The following is a 25,277-nucleotide window of genomic DNA, read 5'->3' on the forward strand; positions in this document are numbered from 1 at the left end:
TCCCTAATCCTAAAAGAAAATTTTAATTAACTTCTTGAAATACTAAAATAAATCTTATCCTCAAACTACATTTAAATCAATTTTTTGAAGTAACACTCTCACCTTTTTCATAAAACTAACATATATTTTTTTTCAGGAATCCGCTCTCCAGAAACCTGAAACAAATCTTGAAAAAACTTGTTTAAGGCATCCATTCTCCCTAATCCTAAAAGAACATTTTAATTAACTTCTTGAAATACTAAAATAAATCTTATCCTCAAACTACATTTAAATCAATTTTTTGAAGTAACACTCGCACCTTTTTCATTAAACTAACATATATTTTTTTTCAGGAGTCCACTCTCCAGAAACCTAAAACTAATCTAAAAAAACTTCTTTAAGGCATCCAATCTTTCTAATCCTAAACGAAAATTTTAATTAACTTGTTGAAATAATTCAATCACATTTATCCTCAAACTACTTTTAAATCAATTTTTTGAAGTAACACTCTCACCTTTTTCATAGAACAAACTTATTTTTTTTTCAGGAATCCACTCTCCATAAACCTGAAACTAATCTTGAAAAAACTTGTGGAAGGCATCCATTCTCCCTAATCCTAAAAGAAAATTTTAATTAACTTGTTGAAATAATGCAATCAATCTTATTCTCAAACTACATTTAAATCAATTTTTTGAAGTAACACACTCACCTTTTTCATAAAATGAACATATTTTGTTTTCACGAATCCACTCTCCAGAAACCTAAAACAAATCTTGAAAAAACTTGTTTAAGGCATCCATTCTCCCTAATCCTAATAGAAAATTTTAATTAACTTCTTGAAATACTAAAATAAATCTTATCCTCAAACTACATTTAAATCAATTTTTTTGAAGTAACACTCTCACCTTTTTCATAAAACTAAGATATATTTTTTTTCAGGAATCCGCTCTCCAGAAACCTGAAACAAATCGTGAAAAAACTTGTTTAAGGCATCCATTCTCCCTAATCCTAATAGAAAATTTTAATTAACTTCTTGAAATACTAAAAAAATCTAATCCTCAAACTACATTTAAATCAATTTTTTGAAGTAACACTCTCACCTTTTTCATAAAACTAACATATATTTTTTTTCAGGAATCCACTCTCCAGAAACCTAAAACTAATCTTAAAAAACTTATTTCAAGCATTCCAATCTTCCTAATCCTAAACGAAAATTTTAATTAACTTGTTGAAATATTCAATCACATTTATCCTCAAACTACGTTTAAATCAATTTTTTCAAGTAACACTCTCACCTTTTTCATAGAACAAACATATTTTTTTTTCAGGAATCCACTCTCCAGAAACCTGAAACAAATCTTGAAAAAACTTGTTTAAGGCATCCATTCTCCCTAATCCTAAAAGAAAATTTTAATTAACTTCTTGAAATACTAAAAAAAATCTTATCCTCAAACTACATTTAAATCAATTTTTTGAAGTAACACTCTCACCTTTTTCATAAAACTAACATATATTTTTTTTCAGGAATCCACTCTCCAGAAACCTAAAACTAATCTTAAAAAACTTCTTTCAGGCACCCAATCTTCCTAATCCTAAACGAAAATTTTAATTAACTTGTTGAAATAATTCAATCACATTTATCCTCAAACTACTTTTAAATCAATTTTTTCAAGTAACACTCTCACCTTTTTCATAGAACAAACATATTTTTTTTTCAGGAATCCACTCTCCAGAAACCTGAAACAAATCTTGAAAAAACTTGTTTAAGGCATCCATTCTCCCTAATCCTAAAAGAAAATTTTAATTAACTTCTTGAAATACTAAAATAAATCTTATCCTCAAACTACATTTAAATCAATTTTTTGAAGTAACACTCTCACCTTTTTCATAAAACTAAGATATATTTTTTTTCAGGAATCCACTCTCCAGAAACCTAAAACTAATCTTAAAAAACTTCTTTCAGGCATCCAATCTTCCTAATACTAAACGAAAATTTTAATTAACTTGTTGAAATATTTCAATCACATTTATTTCAAACTACGTTTAAATCAATTTTTTCAAGTAACACTCTCACCTTTTTCATAGAACAAACATATTTTTTTTTCAGGAATCCACTCTCCAGAAACCTGAAACAAATCTTGAAAAAACTTGTTTAAGGCATCCATTCTCCCTAATCCTAAAAGAAAATTTTAATTAACTTCTTGAAATACTAAAATAAATCTTATCCTCAAACTACATTTAAATCAATTTTTTTGAAGTAACACTCTCACCTTTTTCATAAAACTAAGATATATTTTTTTTCAGGAATCCACTCTCCAGAAACCTAAAACTAATCTTAAAAAACTTCTTTCAGGCATCCAATCTTCCTAATCCTAAACGAAAATTTTAATTAACTTGTTGAAATAATTCAATCACATTTATCCTCAAACTACTTTTAAATCAATTTTTTCAAGTCACACTCTCACCATTTTCATAGAACAAACATATTTTTTTTTCAGGAATCCACTCTCCAGAAACCTGAAACAAATCTTGAAAAAACTTGTTTAAGGCATCCATTCTCCCTAATCCTAATAGAAAATTTTAATTAACTTCTTGAAATACTAAAATAAATCTTATCCTCAAACTACATTTAAATCAATTTTTTGAAGTCACACTCTCACCTTTTTCATAAAACTAACATATATTTTTTTTCAGGAATCCGCTCTCCAGAAACCTGAAACAAATCGTGAAAAAACTTGTTTAAGGCATCCATTCTCCCTAATCCTAAAAGAACATTTTAATTAACTTGTTGAAATAATGCAATCAACCTTATTCTCAAACTACATTTAAATCAATTTTTTGAAGTAACACACTCACCTTTTTCATAAAATGAACATATTTTGTTTTCACGAATCCACTCTCCAGAAACCTAAAACAAATCTTGAAAAAACTTAAGGCATCCATTCTCCCTAATCCTAAAAGAAAATGTTAATTAACTTCTTGAAATACTAAAAAAATCTAATCCTCAAACTACATTTAAATCAATTTTTTGAAGTAACACTCTCACCTTTTTCATAAAACTAACATATATTTTTTTTCAGGAATCCACTCTCCAGAAACCTAAAACTAATCTTAAAAAACTTATTTCAAGCATTCCAATCTTCCTAATCCTAAACGAAAATTTTAATTAACTTGTTGAAATATTCAATCACATTTATCCTCAAACTACGTTTAAATCAATTTTTTCAAGTAACACTCTCACCTTTTTCATAGAACAAACATATTTTTTTTTCAGGAATCCACTCTCCAGAAACCTGAAACAAATCTTGAAAAAACTTGTTTAAGGCATCCATTCTCCCTAATCCTAAAAGAAAATTTTAATTAACTTCTTGAAATACTAAAAAAAATCTTATCCTCAAACTACATTTAAATCAATTTTTTGAAGTAACACTCTCACCTTTTTCATAAAACTAACATATATTTTTTTTCAGGAATCCACTCTCCAGAAACCTAAAACTAATCTTAAAAAACTTCTTTCAGGCACCCAATCTTCCTAATCCTAAACGAAAATTTTAATTAACTTGTTGAAATAATTCAATCACATTTATCCTCAAACTACTTTTAAATCAATTTTTTCAAGTAACACTCTCACCTTTTTCATAGAACAAACATATTTTTTTTTCAGGAATCCACTCTCCAGAAACCTGAAACAAATCTTGAAAAAACTTGTTTAAGGCATCCATTCTCCCTAATCCTAAAAGAAAATTTTAATTAACTTCTTGAAATACTAAAATAAATCTTATCCTCAAACTACATTTAAATCAATTTTTTGAAGTAACACTCTCACCTTTTTCATAAAACTAAGATATATTTTTTTTCAGGAATCCACTCTCTAGAAACCTAAAACTAATCTTAAAAAACTTCTTTCAGGCATCCAATCTTCCTAATCCTAAACGAAAATTTTAATTAACTTGTTGAAATAATTCAATCACATTTATCCTCAAACTACTTTTAAATCAATTTTTTCAAGTCACACTCTCACCATTTTCATAGAACAAACATATTTTTTTTTCAGGAATCCACTCTCCAGAAACCTGAAACAAATCTTGAAAAAACTTGTTTAAGGCATCCATTCTCCCTAATCCTAATAGAAAATTTTAATTAACTTCTTGAAATACTAAAATAAATCTTATCCTCAAACTACATTTAAATCAATTTTTTTGAAGTAACACTCTCACCTTTTTCATAAAACTAAGATATATTTTTTTTCAGGAATCCGCTCTCCAGAAACCTGAAACAAATCGTGAAAAAACTTGTTTAAGGCATCCATTCTCCCTAATCCTAATAGAAAATTTTAATTAACTTCTTGAAATACTAAAAAAATCTAATCCTCAAACTACATTTAAATCAATTTTTTGAAGTAACACTCTCACCTTTTTCATAAAACTAACATATATTTTTTTTCAGGAATCCACTCTCCAGAAACCTAAAACTAATCTTAAAAAACTTATTTCAAGCATTCCAATCTTCCTAATCCTAAACGAAAATTTTAATTAACTTGTTGAAATATTCAATCACATTTATCCTCAAACTACGTTTAAATCAATTTTTTCAAGTAACACTCTCACCTTTTTCATAGAACAAACATATTTTTTTTTCAGGAATCCACTCTCCAGAAACCTGAAACAAATCTTGAAAAAACTTGTTTAAGGCATCCATTCTCCCTAATCCTAAAAGAAAATTTTAATTAACTTCTTGAAATACTAAAAAAAATCTTATCCTCAAACTACATTTAAATCAATTTTTTGAAGTAACACTCTCACCTTTTTCATAAAACTAACATATATTTTTTTTCAGGAATCCACTCTCCAGAAACCTAAAACTAATCTTAAAAAACTTCTTTCAGGCACCCAATCTTCCTAATCCTAAACGAAAATTTTAATTAACTTGTTGAAATAATTCAATCACATTTATCCTCAAACTACTTTTAAATCAATTTTTTCAAGTAACACTCTCACCTTTTTCATAGAACAAACATATTTTTTTTTCAGGAATCCACTCTCCAGAAACCTGAAACAAATCTTGAAAAAACTTGTTTAAGGCATCCATTCTCCCTAATCCTAAAAGAAAATTTTAATTAACTTCTTGAAATACTAAAATAAATCTTATCCTCAAACTACATTTAAATCAATTTTTTGAAGTAACACTCTCACCTTTTTCATAAAACTAAGATATATTTTTTTTCAGGAATCCACTCTCCAGAAACCTAAAACTAATCTTAAAAAACGTCTTTCAGGCATCCAATCTTCCTAATCCTAAACGAAAATTTTAATTAACTTGTTGAAATAATTCAATCACATTTATCCTCAAACTACTTTTAAATCAATTTTTTCAAGTCACACTCTCACCATTTTCATAGAACAAACATATTTTTTTTTCAGGAATCCACTCTCCAGAAACCTGAAACAAATCTTGAAAAAACTTGTTTAAGGCATCCATTCTCCCTAATCCTAATAGAAAATTTTAATTAACTTCTTGAAATACTAAAATAAATCTTATCCTCAAACTACATTTAAATCAATTTTTTTGAAGTAACACTCTCACCTTTTTCATAAAACTAAGATATATTTTTTTCCAGGAATCCACTCTCCAGAAACCTAAAACTAATCTTAAAAAACTTCTTTCAGGCATCCAATCTTCCTAATCCTAAACGAAAATTTTAATTAACTTGTTGAAATAATTCAATCACATTTATCCTCAAACTACTTTTAAATCAATTTTTTCAAGTAACACTCTCACCTTTTTCATAGAACAAACATATTTTTTTTTCAGGAATCCACTCTCCAGAAACCTGAAACAAATCTTGAAAAAACTTGTTTAAGGCATCCATTCTCCCTAATCCTAAAAGAAAATTTTAATTAACTGCTTGAAATACTAAAAAAAATCTTATCCTCAAACTACATTTAAATCAATTTTTTGAAGTAACACGCTCACCTTTTTCATAAAACTAACATATATTTTTTTTCAGGAATCCACTCTCCAGAAACCTAAAACTAATCTTAAAAAACTTATTTCAAGCATTCCAATCTTCCTAATACTAAACAAAAATTTTAATTAACTTGTTGAAATAATTCAATCACATTTATCCTCAAACTACTTTTAAATCAATTTTTTCAAGTAACACTCTCACCTTTTTCATAGAACAAACATATTTTTTTTTCAGGAATCCACTCTCCAGAAACCTGAAACAAATCTTGAAAAAACTTGTTTAAGGCATCCATTCTCCCTAATCCTAAAAGAAAATTTTAATTAACTTCTTGAAATACTAAAATAAATCTTATCCTCAAACTACATTTAAATCAATTTTTTGAAGTAACACTCTCACCTTTTTCATAAAACTAAGATATATTTTTTTTCAGGAATCCACTCTCCAGAAACCTAAAACTAATCTTAAAAAACTTCTTTCAGGCATCCAATCTTCCTAATCCTAAACGAAAATTTTAATTAACTTGTTGAAATAATTCAATCACATTTATCCTCAAACTACTTTTAAATCAATTTTTTCAAGTAACACTCTCACCTTTTTCATAGAACAAACATATTTGTTTTTCAGGAATCCACTCTCCAGAAACCTGAAACAAATCTTGAAAAAACTTGTTTAAGGCATCCATTCTCCCTAATCCTAAAAGAAAATTTTAATTAACTTCTTGAAATACTAAAATAAATCTTATCCTCAAACTACATTTAAATCAATTTTTTTGAAGTAACACTCTCACCTTTTTCATAAAACTAACATATTTTTTTTTTAAGGAATCCGCTCTCCAGAAACCTGAAACAAATCGTGAAAAAACTTGTTTAAGGCATCCATTCTCCCTAATCCTAAAAGAACATTTTAATTAACTTCTTGAAATACTAAAATAAATCTTATCCTCAAGAAACCTAAAACTAATCTAAAAAAACTTCTTTCAGGCATCCAATCTTCCTAATCCTAAACGAAAATTTTAATTAACTTGTTGAAATAATTCAATCACATTTATCCTCAAACTACTTTTAAATCAATTTTTTGAAGTAACACTCTCACCTTTTTCATAGAACAAACTTATTTTTTTTTCAGGAATCCACTCTCCATAAACCTGAAACTAATCTTGAAAAAACTTGTGTAAGGCATCCATTCTCCCTAATCCTAAAAGAAAATTTTAATTAACTTGTTGAAATAATGCAATCAACCTTATTCTCAAACTACATTTAAATCAATTTTTTGAAGTAACACACTCACCTTTTTCATAAAATGAACATATTTTGTTTTCACGAATCCACTCTCCAGAAACCTAAAACAAATCTTGAAAAAACTTGTTTAAGGCATCCATTCTCCCTAATCCTAAAAGAAAATGTTAATTAACTTCTTGAAATACTAAAAAAATCTAATCCTCAAACTACATTTAAATCAATTTTTTGAAGTAACACTCTCACCTTTTTCATAAAACTAACATATATTTTTTTTCAGGAATCCACTCTCCAGAAACCTAAAACTAATCTTAAAAAACTTATTTCAAGCATTCCAATCTTCCTAATCCTAAACGAAAATTTTAATTAACTTGTTGAAATAATTCAATCACATTTATCCTCAAACTACGTTTAAATCAATTTTTTGAAGTAACACTCTCACCTTTTTCATAGAACAAACATATTTTTTTTTCAGGAATCCACTCTCCAGAAACCTGAAACAAATCTTGAAAAAACTTGTTTAAGGCATCCATTCTCCCTAATCCTAAAAGAAAATTTTAATTAACTTCTTGAAATACTAAAAAAAATCTTATCCTCAAACTACATTTAAATCAATTTTTTGAAGTAACACTCTCACCTTTTTCATAAAACTAACATATATTTTTTTTCAGGAATCCACTCTCCAGAAACCTAAAACTAATCTTAAAAAACATCTTTCAGGCACCCAATCTTCCTAATCCTAAACGAAAATTTTAATTAACTTTTTGAAATAATTCAATCACATTTATCCTCAAACTACTTTTAAATCAATTTTTTCAAGTAACACTCTCACCTTTTTCATAGAACAAACATATTTTTTTTTCAGGAATCCACTCTCCAGAAACCTGAAACAAATCTTGAAAAAACTTGTTTAAGGCATCCATTCTCCCTAATCCTAAAAGAAAATTTTAATTAACTTCTTGAAATACTAAAAAAAATCTTATCCTCAAACTACATTTAAATCAATTTTTTGAAGTAACACTCTCACCTTTTTCATAAAACTAACATATATTTTTTTTCTGGAATCCACTCTCCAGAAACCTGAAACTAATCTTAAAAAACTTCTTTCAGGCATCCAATCTTCCTAATCCTAAACAAAAATTTTAATTAACTTGTTGAAATAATTCAATCACATTTATCCTCAAACTACTTTTAAATCAATTTTTTCAAGTAACACTCTCACCTTTTTCATAGAACAAACATATTTTTTTTCAGGAATCCACTCTCCAGAAACCTGAAACACATCTTGAAAAAACTTGTTTAAGGCATCCATTCTCCCTAATCCTAATAGAACATTTTAATTAACTTCTTGAAATACTAAAATAAATCTTATCCTCAAACTACATTTAAATCAATTTTTTTGAAGTAACACTCTCACCTTTTTCATAAAACTAAGATATATTTTTTTTCAGGAATCCACTCTCCGGAAACCTAAAACTAATCTTAAAAAACTTCTTTCAGGCATCCAATCTTCCTAATCCTAAACAAAAATTTTAATTAACTTGTTGAAATAATTCAATCACATTTATCCTCAAACTACTTTTAAATCAATTTTTTCAAGTAACACTCTCACCTTTTTCATAGAACAAACATAATTTTTTTTCAGGAATCCACTCTCCAGAAACCTGAAACAAATCTTGAAAAAACCTGTTTAAGGCATCCATTCTCCCTAATCCTAAAAGAAAATTTTAATTAACTTCTTGAAATACTAAAATAAATCTTATCCTCAAACTACATTTAAATCAATTTTTTGAAGTAACACTCTCACCTTTTTCATAAAACTAAGATATATTTTTTTTCAGGAATCCACTCTCCAGAAACCTAAAACTAATCTTAAAAAACTTCTTTCAGGCATCCAATCTTCCTAATCCTAAACAAAAATTTTAATTAACTTGTTGAAATAATTCAATCACATTTATCCTCAAACTACTTTTAAATCAATTTTTTCAAGTAACACTCTCACCTTTTTCATAGAACAAACATATTTTTTTTTCAGGAATCCACTCTCCAGAAACCTGAAACAAATCTTGAAAAAACTTGTTTAAGGCATCCATTCTCCCTAATCCTAAAAGAAAATTTTAATTAACTTCTTGAAATACTAAAATAAATCTTATCCTCAAACTACATTTAAATCAATTTTTTGAAGTAACACTCTCACCTTTTTCATAAAACTAACATATATTTTTTTTCAGGAATCCGCTCTCCAGAAACCTGAAACAAATCTTGAAAAAACTTGTTTAAGGCATCCATTCTCCCTAATCCTAAAAGAACATTTTAATTAACTTCTTGAAATACTAAAATAAATCTTATCCTCAAACTACATTTAAATCAATTTTTTGAAGTAACACTCGCACCTTTTTCATTAAACTAACATATATTTTTTTTCAGGAGTCCACTCTCCAGAAACCTAAAACTAATCTAAAAAAACTTCTTTAAGGCATCCAATCTTTCTAATCCTAAACGAAAATTTTAATTAACTTGTTGAAATAATTCAATCACATTTATCCTCAAACTACTTTTAAATCAATTTTTTGAAGTAACACTCTCACCTTTTTCATAGAACAAACTTATTTTTTTTTCAGGAATCCACTCTCCATAAACCTGAAACTAATCTTGAAAAAACTTGTGGAAGGCATCCATTCTCCCTAATCCTAAAAGAAAATTTTAATTAACTTGTTGAAATAATGCAATCAATCTTATTCTCAAACTACATTTAAATCAATTTTTTGAAGTAACACACTCACCTTTTTCATAAAATGAACATATTTTGTTTTCACGAATCCACTCTCCAGAAACCTAAAACAAATCTTGAAAAAACTTGTTTAAGGCATCCATTCTCCCTAATCCTAAAAGAAAATTTTAATTAACTTCTTGAAATACTAAAAAAATCTAATCCTCAAACTACATTTAAATCAATTTTTTGAAGTAACACTCTCACCTTTTTCATAAAACTAACATATATTTTTTTTCAGGAATCCACTCTCCAGAAACCTAAAACTAATCTTAAAAAACTTATTTCAAGCATTCCAATCTTCCTAATCATAAACGAAAATTTTAATTAACTTGTTGAAATAATTCAATCACATTTATCCTCAAACTACGTTTAAATCAATTTTTTGAAGTAACACTCTCACCTTTTTCATAGAACAAACATATTTTTTTTTCAGGAATCCACTCTCCAGAAACCTGAAACAAATCTTGAAAAAACTTGTTTAAGGCATCCATTCTCCCTAATCCTAAAAGAAAATTTTAATTAACTTCTTGAAATACTAAAAAAAATCTTATCCTCAAACTACATTTAAATCAATTTTTTGAAGTAACACTCTCACCTTTTTCATAAAACTAACATATATTTTTTTTCAGGAATCCACTCTCCAGAAACCTAAAACTAATCTTAAAAAACTTCTTTCAGGCATCCAATCTTCCTAATCCTAAACAAAAATTTTAATTAACTTGTTGAAATAATTCAATCACATTTATCCTCAAACTACTTTTAAATCAATTTTTTCAAGTAACACTCTCACCTTTTTCATAGAACAAACATATTTTTTTTTCAGGAATCCACTCTCCAGAAACCTGAAACAAATCTTGAAACAACTTGTTTAAGGCATCCATTCTCCCTAATCCTAAAAGAAAATTTTAATTAACTTCTTGAAATACTAAAATAAATCTTATCCTCAAACTACATTTAAATCAATTTTTTGAAGTAACACTCTCACCTTTTTCATAAAACTAACATATATTTTTTTTCAGGAATCCACTCTCCAGAAACCTAAAACTAATCTTAAAAAACTTATTTCAAGCATTCCAATCTTCCTAATCATAAACGAAAATTTTAATTAACTTGTTGAAATAATTCAATCACATTTATCCTCAAACTACGTTTAAATCAATTTTTTGAAGTAACACTCTCACCTTTTTCATAGAACAAACATATTTTTTTTTCAGGAATCCACTCTCCAGAAACCTGAAACAAATCTTGAAAAAACTTGTTTAAGGCATCCATTCTCCCTAATCCTAAAAGAAAATTTTAATTAACTTCTTGAAATACTAAAAAAAATCTTATCCTCAAACTACATTTAAATCAATTTTTTGAAGTAACACTCTCATCTTTTTCATAAAACTAACATATATTTTTTTTCAGGAATCCACTCTCCAGAAACCTAAAACTAATCTTAAAAAACTTCTTTCAGGCATCCAATCTTCCTAATCCTAAACAAAAATTTTAATTAACTTGTTGAAATAATTCAATCACATTTATCCTCAAACTACGTTTAAATCAATTTTTTGAAGTAACACTCTCACCTTTTTCATAGAACAAACATATTTTTTTTTCAGGAATCCACTCTCCAGAAACCTGAAACAAATCTTGAAAAAACTTGTTTAAGGCATCCATTCTCCCTAATCCTAAAAGAAAATTTTAATTAACTTCTTGAAATACTAAAAAAAATCTTATCCTCAAACTACATTTAAATCAATTTTTTGAAGTAACACTCTCACCTTTTTCATAAAACTAACATATATTTTTTTTCAGGAAATCAATCTCCAGAAACCTAAAACTAATCTTAAAAAACTTCTTTCAGGCATCCAATCTTCCTAATCCTAAACAAAAATTTTAATTAACTTGTTGAAATAATTCAATCACATTTATCCTCAAACTACTTTTAAATCAATTTTTTCAAGTAACACTCTCACCTTTTTCATAGAACAAACATATTTTTTTTTCAGGAATCCACTCTCCAGAAACCTGAAACAAATCTTGAAAAAACTTGTTTAAGGCATCCATTCTCCCTAATCCTAAAAGAAAATTTTAATTAACTTCTTGAAATACTAAAATAAATCTTATCCTCAAACTACATTTAAATCAATTTTTTGAAGTAACACTCTCACCTTTTTCATAAAACTAACATATATTTTTTTTCAGGAATCCACTCTCCAGAAACCTAAAACTAATCTTAAAAAACTTCTTTCAGGCATCCAATCTTCCTAATCCTAAACGAAAATTTTAATTAACTTGTTGAAATTATTCAATCACATTTATCCTCAAACTACTTTTAAATCAATTTTTTCAAGTAACACTCTCACCTTTTTCATAGAACAAACATATTTTTTTTTCAGGAATCCACTCTCCAGAAACCTGAAACAAATCTTGAAAAAACTTGTTTAAGGCATCCATTCTCCCTAATCCTAAAAGAAAATTTTAATTAACAGCTTGAAATACTAAAAAAAATCTTATCCTCAAACTACATTTAAATCAATTTTTTGAAGTAACACGCTCACCTTTTTCATAAAACTAACATATATTTTTTTTCAGGAATCCACTCTCCAGAAACCTAAAACTAATCTTAAAAAACTTATTTCAAGCATTCCAATCTTCCTAATACTAAACGAAAATTTTAATTAACTTGTTGAAATATTTCAATCACATTTATCTTCAAACTACGTTTAAATCAATTTTTTGAAGTAACACTCTCACCTTTTTCATAGAACAAACATATTTTTTTTTCAGGAATCTTCTCTCCAGAAACCTGAAACAAATCTTGAAAAAACTTGTTTAAGGCATCCATTCTCCCTAATCCTAAAAGAAAATTTTAATTAACTTCTTGAAATACTAAAATAAATCTTATCCTCAAACTACATTTAAATCAATTTTTTGAAGTAACACTCTCACCTTTTTCATAAAACTAAGATATATTTTTTTTCAGGAATCCACTCTCCAGAAACCTAAAACTAATCTTAAAAAACTTCTTTCAGGCATCCAATCTTCCTAATCCTAAACGAAAATTTTAATTAACTTGTTGAAATAATTCAATCACATTTATCCTCAAACTACTTTTAAATCAATTTTTTCAAGTAACACTCTCACCTTTTTCATAGAACAAACATATTTTTTTTTCAGGAATCCACTCTCCATAAACCTGAAACTAATCTTGAAAAAACTTGTGTAAGGCATCCATTCTCCCTAATCCTAAAAGAAAATTTTAATTAACTTGTTGAAATAATGCAATCAACCTTATTCTCAAACTACATTTAAATCAATTTTTTGAAGTAACACACTCACCTTTTTCATAAAATGAACATATTTTGTTTTCACGAATCCACTCTCCAGAAACCTAAAACAAATCTTGAAAAAACTTGTTTAAGGCATCCATTCTCCCTAATCCTAAAAGAAAATGTTAATTAACTTCTTGAAATACTAAAAAAATCTAATCCTCAAACTACATTTAAATCAATTTTTTGAAGTAACACTCTCACCTTTTTCATAAAACTAACATATATTTTTTTTCTGGAATCCACTCTCCAGAAACCTAAAACTAATCTTAAAAAACTTATTTCAAGCATTCCAATCTTCCTAATCCTAAACGAAAATTTTAATTAACTTGTTGAAATAATTCAATCACATTTATCCTCAAACTACGTTTAAATCAATTTTTTGAAGTAACACTCTCACCTTTTTCATAGAACAAACATATTTTTCTCCCTAATCCTAATAGAAAATTTTAATTAACTTCTTGAAATACTAAAATAAATCTTATCCTCAAACTACATTTAAATCAATTTTTTGAAGTAACACTCTCACCTTTTTCATAAAACTAAGATATATTTTTTTTCAGGAATCCGCTCTCCAGAAACCTGAAACAAATCGTGAAAAAACTTGTTTAAGGCATCCATTCTCCCTAATCCTAAAAGAACATTTTAATTAACTTCTTGAAATACTAAAATAAATCTTATCCTCAAACTACATTTAAATCAATTTTTTGAAGTAACACTCGCACCTTTTTCATTAAACTAACATATATTTTTTTTCAGGAATCCACTCTCCAGAAACCTAAAACTAATCTAAAAAAACTTCTTTCAGGCATCCAATCTTCCTAATCCTAAACGAAAATTTTAATTAACTTGTTGAAATAATTCAATCACATTTATCCTCAAACTACTTTTAAATCAATTTTTTGAAGTAACACTCTCACCTTTTTCATAGAACAAACTTATTTTTTTTTCAGGAATCCACTCTCCATAAACCTGAAACTAATCTTGAAAAAACTTGTGTAAGGCATCCATTCTCCCTAATCCTAAAAGAAAATTTTAATTAACTTGTTGAAATAATGCAATCAACCTTATTCTCAAACTACATTTAAATCAATTTTTTGAAGTAACACACTCACCTTTTTCATAAAATGAACATATTTTGTTTTCACGAATCCACTCTCCAGAAACCTAAAACAAATCTTGAAAAAACTTGTTTAAGGCATCCATTCTCCCTAATCCTAAAAGAAAATGTTAATTAACTTCTTGAAATACTAAAAAAATCTAATCCTCAAACTACATTTAAATCAATTTTTTGAAGTAACACTCTCACCTTTTTCATAAAACTAACATATATTTTTTTTCAGGAATCCACTCTCCAGAAACCTAAAACTAATCTTAAAAAACTTATTTCAAGCATTCCAATCTTCCTAATCCTAAACGAAAATTTTAATTAACTTGTTGAAATATTCAATCACATTTATCCTCAAACTACGTTTAAATCAATTTTTTGAAGTAACACTCTCACCTTTTTCATAGAACAAACATATTTTTTTTTCAGGAATCCACTCTCCAGAAACCTGAAACAAATCTTGAAAAAACTTGTTTAAGGCATCCATTCTCCCTAATCCTAAAAGAAAATTTTAATTAACTTCTTGAAATACTAAAAAAAATCTTATCCTCAAACTACATTTAAATCAATTTTTTGAAGTAACACTCTCACCTTTTTCATAAAACTAACATATATTTTTTTTCAGGAATCCACTCTCCAGAAACCTAAAACTAATCTTAAAAAACTTCTTTCAGGCACCCAATCTTCCTAATCCTAAACGAAAATTTTAATTAACTTGTTGAAATAATTCAATCACATTTATCCTCAAACTACTTTTAAATCAATTTTTTGAAGTAACACTCTCACCTTTTTCATAGAACAAACATATTTTTTTTTCAGGAATCCACTCTCCATAAACTTGAAACAAATCTTGAAAAAACTTGTTTAAGGCATCCATTCTCCCTAATCCTAAAAGAAAATTTTAATTAACTTCTTGAAATACTAAAATAAATCTTATCCTCAAACTACATTTAAATCAATTTTTTGAAGTAACAGTCTCACCTTTTTCATAAAACTAAGATATATTTTTTTTCAGGAATCCACTCTCCAGAAACCTAAAACTAATCTTAAAAAACTTCTTTCAGGCATCCAATCTTCCTAATCCTAAACGAAAATTTTAATTAACTTGTTGAAATAATTCAATCACATTTATCCTCAAACTACTTTTAAATCAATTTTTTCAAGTAACACTCTCACCTTTTTCATAGAACAAACATATTTTTTTTTCAGGAATCCACTCTCCAGAAACCTGAAACAAATCTTGAAAAAACCTGTTTAAGGCATCAATTCTCCCTAATCCTAATAGAAAATTTTAATTAACTTCTTGAAATACTAAAATAAATCTTATCCTCAAACTACATTTAAATCAATTTTTTGAAGTAACACTCTCACCTTCTTCATAAAACTAACATATATTTTTTTTCAGGAATCCGCTCTCCAGAAACCTGAAACAAATCTTGAAAAAACTTGTTTAAGGCATCCATTCTCCCTAATCCTAAAAGAAAATTTTAATTAACTTCTTGAAATACTAAAAATAAATCTTATCCTCAAACTACTTTTAAATCAATTTTTTGAAGTAACACTCTCACCTTTTTCATAAAACTAACATAGTTTTTTTTCAGGAATCCGCTCTCCAGAAACCTGAAACAAATCTTGAAAAAACTTGTTTAAGGCATCCATTCTCCCTAATCCTAAAAGAAAATTTTAATTAACTTCTTGAAATACTAAAATAAATCTTATCCTCAAACTACATTTAAATCAATTTTTTGAAGTAACACTCTCACCTTTTTCATAAAACTAACATATATTTTTTTCAGGAATCCACTCTCCAGAAACCTAAAACTAATCTTAAAAAACTTCTTTCAGGCACCCAAACTTCCTAATCCTAAACGAAAATTTTAATTAACTTGGTGAAATTATTCAATCACATTTATCCTCAAACTACTTTTAAATCAATTTTTTCAAGTAACACTCTCACCTTTTTCATAGAACAAACATATTTTTTTTTCAGGAATCCACTCTCCAGAAACCTGAAACAAATCTTGAAAAAATTGTTTAAGGCATCCATTCTCCCTAATCCTAAAAGAAAATGTTAATTAACTGCTTGAAATACTAAAAAAAATCTTATCCTCAAACTACATTTAAATCAATTTTTTGAAGTAACACTCTCACCTTTTTCATAAAACTAACATATATTTTTTTTCAGGAATCCACTCTCCACAAACCTAAAACTAATCTTAAAAAACTTATTTCAAGCATTCCAATCTTCCTAGTACTAAACGAAAATTTTAATTAACTTGTTGAAATATTTCAATCACATTTATCCTCAAACTACGTTTAAATCAATTTTTTGAAGTAACACTCTCACCTTTTTCATAGAACAAACATATTTTTTTTTCAGGAATCCACTCTCCAGAAACCTGAAACAAATCTTGAAAAAACTTGTTTAAGGCATCCATTCTCCCTAATCCTAAAAGAAAATTTTAATTAACTTCTTGAAATACTAAAATAAATCTTATCCTCAAACTACATTTAAATCAATTTTTTGAAGTAACACTCTCACCTTTTTCATAAAACTAACATATATTTTTTTTCAGGAATCCGCTCTCCAGAAACCTGAAACAAATCTTGAAAAAACTTGTTTAAGGCATCCATTCTCCCTAATCCTAAAAGAAAATTTTAATTAACTTCTTGAAATACTAAAAATAAATCTTATCCTCAAACTACTTTTAAATCAATTTTTTGAAGTAACACTCTCACCTTTTTCATAAAACTAACATATAGTTTTTTTTCAGGAATCCGCTCTCCAGAAACCTGAAACAAATCTTGAAAAAACTTGTTTAAGGCATCCATTCTCCCTAATCCTAAAAGAAAATTTTAATTAACTTCTTGAAATACTAAAATAAATCTTATCCTCAAACTACATTTAAATCAATTTTTTGAAGTAACACTCTCACCTTTTTCATAAAACTAACATATATTTTTTTTCAGGAATCCACTCTCCAGAAACCTAAAACTAATCTTAAAAAACTTCTTTCAGGCATCCAATCTTCCTAATCCTAAACGAAAATTTTAATTAACTTGTTGAAATTATTCAATCACATTTATCCTCAAACTACTTTTAAATCAATTTTTTCAAGTAACACTCTCACCTTTTTCATAGAACAAACATATTTTTTTTTCAGGAATCCACTCTCCAGAAACCTGAAACAAATCTTGAAAAAACTTGTTTAAGGCATCCATTCTCCCTAATCCTAAAAGAAAATGTTAATTAACTGCTTGAAATACTAAAAAAAATCTTATCCTCAAACTACATTTAAATCAATTTTTTGAAGTAACACTCTCACCTTTTTCATAAAACTAACATATATTTTTTTTCAGGAATCCACTCTCCACAAACCTAATACTAATCTTAAAAAAATTATTTCAAGCATTCCAATCTTCCTAATACTAAACGAAAATTTTAATTAACTTGTTGAAATATTTCAATCACATTTATCCTCAAACTACGTTTAAATCAATTTTTTGAAGTAACACTCTCACCTTTTTCATAGAACAAACATATTTTTTTTTCAGGAATCCTCTCTCCAGAAACCTGAAACAAATCTTGAAAAAACTTGTTAAAGGCATCCATTCTCCCTAATCCTAAAAGAACATTTTAATTAACTTTTTGAAATACTAAAAAAAATCTTATCCTCAAACTACATTTAAATCAATTTTTTGAAGTAACACTCTCACCTTTTTCATAAAACTAACATATATTTTTTTTCAGGAATCCACTCTCCACAAACCTAAAACTAATCTTAAAAAACTTATTTCAAGCATTCCAATCTTCCTAATACTAAACGAAAATTTTAATTAACTTGTTGAAATATTTCAATCACATTTATCCTCAAACTACGTTTAAATCAATTTTTTGAAGTAACACTCTCACCTTTTTCATAGAACAAACATATTTTTTTTTCAGGAATCCTCTCTCCAGAAACCTGAAACAAATCTTGAAAAAACTTGTTAAAGGCATCCATTCTCCCTAATCCTAAAAGAACATTTTAATTAACTTTTTGAAATACTAAAAAAAATCTTATCCTCAAACTACATTTAAATCAATTTTTTGAAGTAACACTCTCACCTTTTTCATAAAACTAACATATATTTTTTTCAGGAATCCACTCTCCAGAAACCTAAAACTAATCTTAAAAAACTTATTTCAAGCATTCCAATCTTCCTAATCCTAAACGAAAATTTTAATTAACTTGTTGAAATAATTCAATCACATTCATCCTCAAACTACGTTTAAATCAATTTTTTGAAGTAACACTCTCACCTTTTTCATAGAACAAACATATTTTTTTTTCAGGAATCCAATCTCCATAAACTTGAAACAAATCTTGAAAAAACTTGTTTAAGGCATCCATTCTCCCTAATCCTAAAAGAAAATTTTAATTAACTTCTTGAAATACTAAAATAAATCTTATCCTCAAACTACATTTAAATCAATTTTTTGAAGTAACACTCTCACCTTTTTCATAAAACTAAGATATATTTTTTTTCAGGAATCCACTCTCCAGAAACCTAAAACTAATCTTAAAAAACTTCTTTCAGGCATCCAATCTTCCTAATCCTAAACGAAAATTTTAATTAACTTGTTGAAATAATTCAATCACATTTATCCTCAAACTACTTTTAAATCAATTTTTTCAAGTAACACTCTCACCTTTTTCATAGAACAAACATATTTTTTTTTCAGGAATCCACTCTCCAGAAACCTGAAACAAATCTTGAAAAAACTTGTTTAAGGCATCCATTCTCCCCAATCCTAATAGAAAATTTTAATTAACTTCTTGAAATACTAAAATAAATCTTATCCTCAAACTACATTTAAATCAATTTTTTGAAGTAACACTCTCACCTTTTTCATAAAACTAACATATATTTTTTTCAGGAATCCACTCTCCAGAAACCTGAAACAAATCTTGAAAAAACTTGTTTAAGGCATCCATTCTCCCCAATCCTAATAGAAAATTTTAATTAACTTCTTGAAATACTAAAATAAATCTTATCCTCAAACTACATTTAAATCAATTTTTTGAAGTAACACTCTCACCTCTTTCATAAAACTAACATATATTTTTTTCAGGAATCCACTCTCCAGAAACCTGAAACAAATCTTGAAAAAACTTGTTTAAGGCATCCATTCTCCCTAATCCTAATAGAAAATTTTAATTAACTTCTTGAAATACTAAAATAAATCTTATCCTCAAACTACATTTAAATCAATTTTTTGAAGTAACACTCACACCTTTTTCATAAAACTAACATATATTTTTTTTCAGGAATCCGCTCTCCAGAAACCTGAAACAAATCTTGAAAAAACTTGTTTAAGGCATCCATTCTCCCTAATCCTAAAAGAAAATTTGAATTAAGTTCTTGAAATACTAAAATAAATCTTATCCTCAAACTACATTTAAATCAATTTTTTGAAGTAACACTCTCACCTTTTTCATAAAACTAAGATATATTTTTTTCCAGGAATCCACTCTCCAGAAACCTCAAACTAATCTTAAAAAACTTCTTTCAGGCATCCAATCTTCCTAATCCTAAACGAAAATTTTAATTAACTTGTTGAAATAATTCAATCACATTTATCCTCAAACTACTTTTAAATCAATTTTTTCAAGTAACACTCTCACCTTTTTCATAGAACAAACATATTTTTTTTTCAGGAATCCACTATCCAGAAACCTGAAACAAATCTTGAAAAAACTTGTTTCAGGCATCCATTCTCCCTAATCCTAAAAGAAAATTTTAATTAACTTCTTGAAAAACTAAAATAAATCTTATCCTCAAACTACATTTAAATCAATTTTTTGAAGTAACACTCTCACCTTTTTCATAGAACAAACACATTTTTTTTTCAGGAATCCACTCTCCAGAAACCTGAAACAAATCTTGAAAAAACTTGTTTAAGGCATCCATTCTCCCTAATCCTAAAAGAAAATTTTAATTAACTTCTTGAAATACTAAAAAAAATCTTATCCTCAAACTACATTTAAATCAACTTTTTTGAAGTAACACTCTCACCTTTTTCATAAAACTAAGATATATTTTTTTTCAGGAATCCACTCTCCAGAAACCTAAAACTAATCTTAAAAAACTTCTTTCAGGCATCCAATCTTCCTAATCCTAAACGAAAATGTTAATTAACTTGTTGAAATAATTCAATCACATTTATCCTCAAACTACTTTTAAATCAATTTTTTCAAGTAACACTCTCACCTTTTTCATAGAACAAACATATTTTTTTTTCAGGAATCCACTCTCCAGAAACCTGAAACAAATCTTGAAAAAACTTGTTTAAGGCATCCATTCTCCCTAATCCTAATAGAAAATTTTAATTAACTTCTTGAAATACTAAAATAAATCTTATCCTCAAACTACATTTAAATCAATTTTTTGAAGTAACACTCTCACCTTTTTCATAAAACTAACATATATTTTTTTTCAGGAATCCGCTCTCCAGAAACCTGAAACAAATCTTGAAAAAACTTGTTTAAGGCATCCATTCTCCCTAATCCTAAAAGAAAATTTGAATTAACTTCTTGAAATACTAAAATAAATCTTATCCTCAAACTACATTTAAATCAATTTTTTGAAGTAACACTCTCACCTTTTTCATAAAACTAAGATATATTTTTTTTCAGGAATCCACTCTCCAGAAACCTAAAACTAATCTTAAAAAACTTCTTTCAGGCATCCAATCTTCCTAATCCTAAACGAAAATTTTAATTAACTTGTTGAAATAATTCAATCACATTTATCCTCAAACTACTTTTAAATCAATTTTTTCAAGTAACACTCTCACCTTTTTCATAGAACAAACATATTTTTTTTTCAGGAATCCACTCTCCAGAAACCTGAAACAAATCTTGAAAAAACTTGTTTAAGGCATCCATTCTCCCTAATCCTAAAAGAAAATTTTAATTAACTTCTTGAAATACTAAAATAAATCTTATCCTCAAACTACATTTAAATCAATTTTTTGAAGTAACACTCTCACCTTTTTCATAAAACTAACATATATTTTTTTTCAGGAATCCGCTCTCCAGAAACCTGAAACAAATCTTGAAAAAACTTGTTTAAGGCATCCATTCTCCCTAATCCTAAATGAAAATTTTAATTAACTTCTTGAAATACTAAAAATAAATCTTATCCTCAAACTACTTTTAAATCAATTTTTTGAAGTAACACTCTCACCTTTTTCATAAAACTAACATATAGTTTTTTTTCAGGAATCCGCTCTCCAGAAACCTGAAACAAATCTTGAAAAAACTTGTTAAAGGCATCCATTCTCCCTAATCCTAAAAGAACATTTTAATTAACTTTTTGAAATACTAAAAAAAATCTTATCCTCAAACTACATTTAAATCAATTTTTTGAAGTAACACTCTCACCTTTTTCATAAAACTAACATATATTTTTTTCAGGAATCCACTCTCCAGAAACCTAAAACTAATCTTAAAAAACCTATTTCAAGCATTCCAATCTTCCTAATCCTAAACGAAAATTTTAAATAACTTGTTGAAATAATTCAATCACATTTATCCTCAAACTACGTTTAAATCAATTTTTTGAAGTAACACTCTCACCTTTTTCATAGAACAAACATATTTTTTTTTCAGGAATCCACTCTCCATAAACTTGAAACAAATCTTGAAAAAACTTGTTTAAGGCATCCATTCTCCCTAATCCTAAAAGAAAATTTTAATTAACTTCTTGAAATACTAAAATAAATCTTATCCTCAAACTACATTTAAATCAATTTTTTGAAGTAACACTCTCACCTTTTTCATAAAACTAAGATATATTTTTTTTCAGGAATCCACTCTCCAGAAACCTAAAACTAATCTTAAAAAACTTCTTTCAGGCATCCAATCTTCCTAATCCTAAACGAAAATTTTAATTAACTTGTTGAAATAATTCAATCACATTTATCCTCAAACTACTTTTAAATCAATTTTTTCAAGTAACACTCTCACCTTTTTCATAGAACAAACATATTTTTTTTTCAGGAATCCACTCTCCAGAAACCTGAAACAAATCTTGAAAAAACTTGTTTAAGGCATCCATTCTCCCTAATCCTAATAGAAAATTTTAATTAACTTCTTGAAATACTAAAATAAATCTTATCCTCAAACTACATTTAAATCAATTTTTTGAAGTAACACTCTCACCTTTTTCATAAAACTAACATATATTTTTTTTCAGGAATCCGCTCTCCAGAAACCTGAAACAAATCTTGAAAAAACTTGTTTAAGGCATCCATTCTCCCTAATCCTAAAAGAAAATTTGAATTAACTTCTTGAAATACTAAAATAAATCTTATCCTCAAACTACATTTAAATCAATTTTTTGAAGTAACAGTCTCACCTTTTTCATAAAACTAAGATATATTTTTTTTCAGGAATCCACTCTCCAGAAACCTAAAACTAATCTTAAAAAACTTCTTTCAGGCATCCAATCTTCCTAATCCTAAACGAAAATTTTAATTAACTTGTTGAAATAATTCAATCACATTTATCCTCAAACTACTTTTAAATCAATTTTTTCAAGTAACACTCTCACCTTTTTCATAGAACAAACATATTTTTTTTTCAGGAATCCACTCTCCAGAAACCTGAAACAAATCTTGAAAAAACCTGTTTAAGGCATCAATTCTCCCTAATCCTAATAGAAAATTTTAATTAACTTCTTGAAATACTAAAATAAATCTTATCCTCAAACTACATTTAAATCAATTTTTTGAAGTAACACTCTCACCTTCTTCATAAAACTAACATATATTTTTTTTCAGGAATCCGCTCTCCAGAAACCTGAAACAAATCTTGAAAAAACTTGTTTAAGGCATCCATTCTCCCTAATCCTAAAAGAAAATTTTAATTAACTTCTTGAAATACTAAAAATAAATCTTATCCTCAAACTACTTTTAAATCAATTTTTTGAAGTAACACTCTCACCTTTTTCATAAAACTAACATAGTTTTTTTTCAGGAATCCGCTCTCCAGAAACCTGAAACAAATCTTGAAAAAACTTGTTTAAGGCATCCATTCTCCCTAATCCTAAAAGAAAATTTTAATTAACTTCTTGAAATACTAAAATAAATCTTATCCTCAAACTACATTTAAATCAATTTTTTGAAGTAACACTCTCACCTTTTTCATAAAACTAACATATATTTTTTTCAGGAATCCACTCTCCAGAAACCTAAAACTAATCTTAAAAAACTTCTTTCAGGCACCCAATCTTCCTAATCCTAAACGAAAATTTTAATTAACTTGGTGAAATTATTCAATCACATTTATCCTCAAACTACTTTTAAATCAATTTTTTCAAGTAACACTCTCACCTTTTTCATAGAACATACATATTTTTTTTTCAGGAATCCACTCTCCAGAAACCTGAAACAAATCTTGAAAAAATTGTTTAAGGCATCCATTCTCCCTAATCCTAAAAGAAAATGTTAATTAACTGCTTGAAATACTAAAAAAAATCTTATCCTCAAACTACATTTAAATCAATTTTTTGAAGTAACACTCTCACCTTTTTCATAAAACTAACATATATTTTTTTTCAGGAATCCACTCTCCACAAACCTAAAACTAATCTTAAAAAACTTATTTCAAGCATTCCAATCTTCCTAGTACTAAACGAAAATTTTAATTAACTTGTTGAAATATTTCAATCACATTTATCCTCAAACTACGTTTAAATCAATTTTTTGAAGTAACACTCTCACCTTTTTCATAGAACAAACATATTTTTTTTTCAGGAATCCACTCTCCAGAAACCTGAAACAAATCTTGAAAAAACTTGTTTAAGGCATCCATTCTCCCTAATCCTAAAAGAAAATGTTAATTAACTTCTTGAAATACTAAAATAAATCTTATCCTCAAACTACATTTAAATCAATTTTTTGAAGTAACACTCTCACCTTTTTCATAAAACTAACATATATTTTTTTTCAGGAATCCGCTCTTCAGAAACCTGAAACAAATCTTGAAAAAACTTGTTTAAGGCATCCATTCTCCCTAATCCTAAAAGAAAATTTTAATTAACTTCTTGAAATACTAAAAATAAATCTTATCCTCAAACTACTTTTAAATCAATTTTTTGAAGTAACACTCTCACCTTTTTCATAAAACTAACATATAGTTTTTTTTCAGGAATCCGCTCTCCAGAAACCTGAAACAAATCTTGAAAAAACTTGTTTAAGGCATCCATTCTCCCTAATCCTAAAAGAAAATTTTAATTAACTTCTTGAAATACTAAAATAAATCTTATCCTCAAACTACATTTAAATCAATTTTTTGAAGTAACACTCTCACCTTTTTCATAAAACTAACATATATTTTTTTTCAGGAATCCACTCTCCAGAAACCTAAAACTAATCTTAAAAAACTTCTTTCAGGCATCCAATCTTCCTAATCCTAAACGAAAATTTTAATTAACTTGTTGAAATTATTCAATCACATTTATCCTCAAACTACTTTTAAATCAATTTTTTCAAGTAACACTCTCACCTTTTTCATAGAACAAACATATTTTTTTTTCAGGAATCCACTCTCCAGAAACCTGAAACAAATCTTGAAAAAACTTGTTTAAGGCATCCATTCTCCCTAATCCTAAAAGAAAATGTTAATTAACTGCTTGAAATACTAAAAAAAATCTTATCCTCAAACTACATTTAAATCAATTTTTTGAAGTAACACTCTCACCTTTTTCATAAAACTAACATATATTTTTTTTCAGGAATCCACTCTCCACAAACCTAATACTAATCTTAAAAAAATTATTTCAAGCATTCCAATCTTCCTAATACTAAACGAAAATTTTAATTAACTTGTTGAAATATTTCAATCAC

Source organism: Triturus cristatus, chromosome 3_1, assembly GCF_964204655.1.
Source record: "Triturus cristatus chromosome 3_1, aTriCri1.1, whole genome shotgun sequence".
Lineage (NCBI taxonomy): Eukaryota > Metazoa > Chordata > Amphibia > Caudata > Salamandridae > Triturus > Triturus cristatus.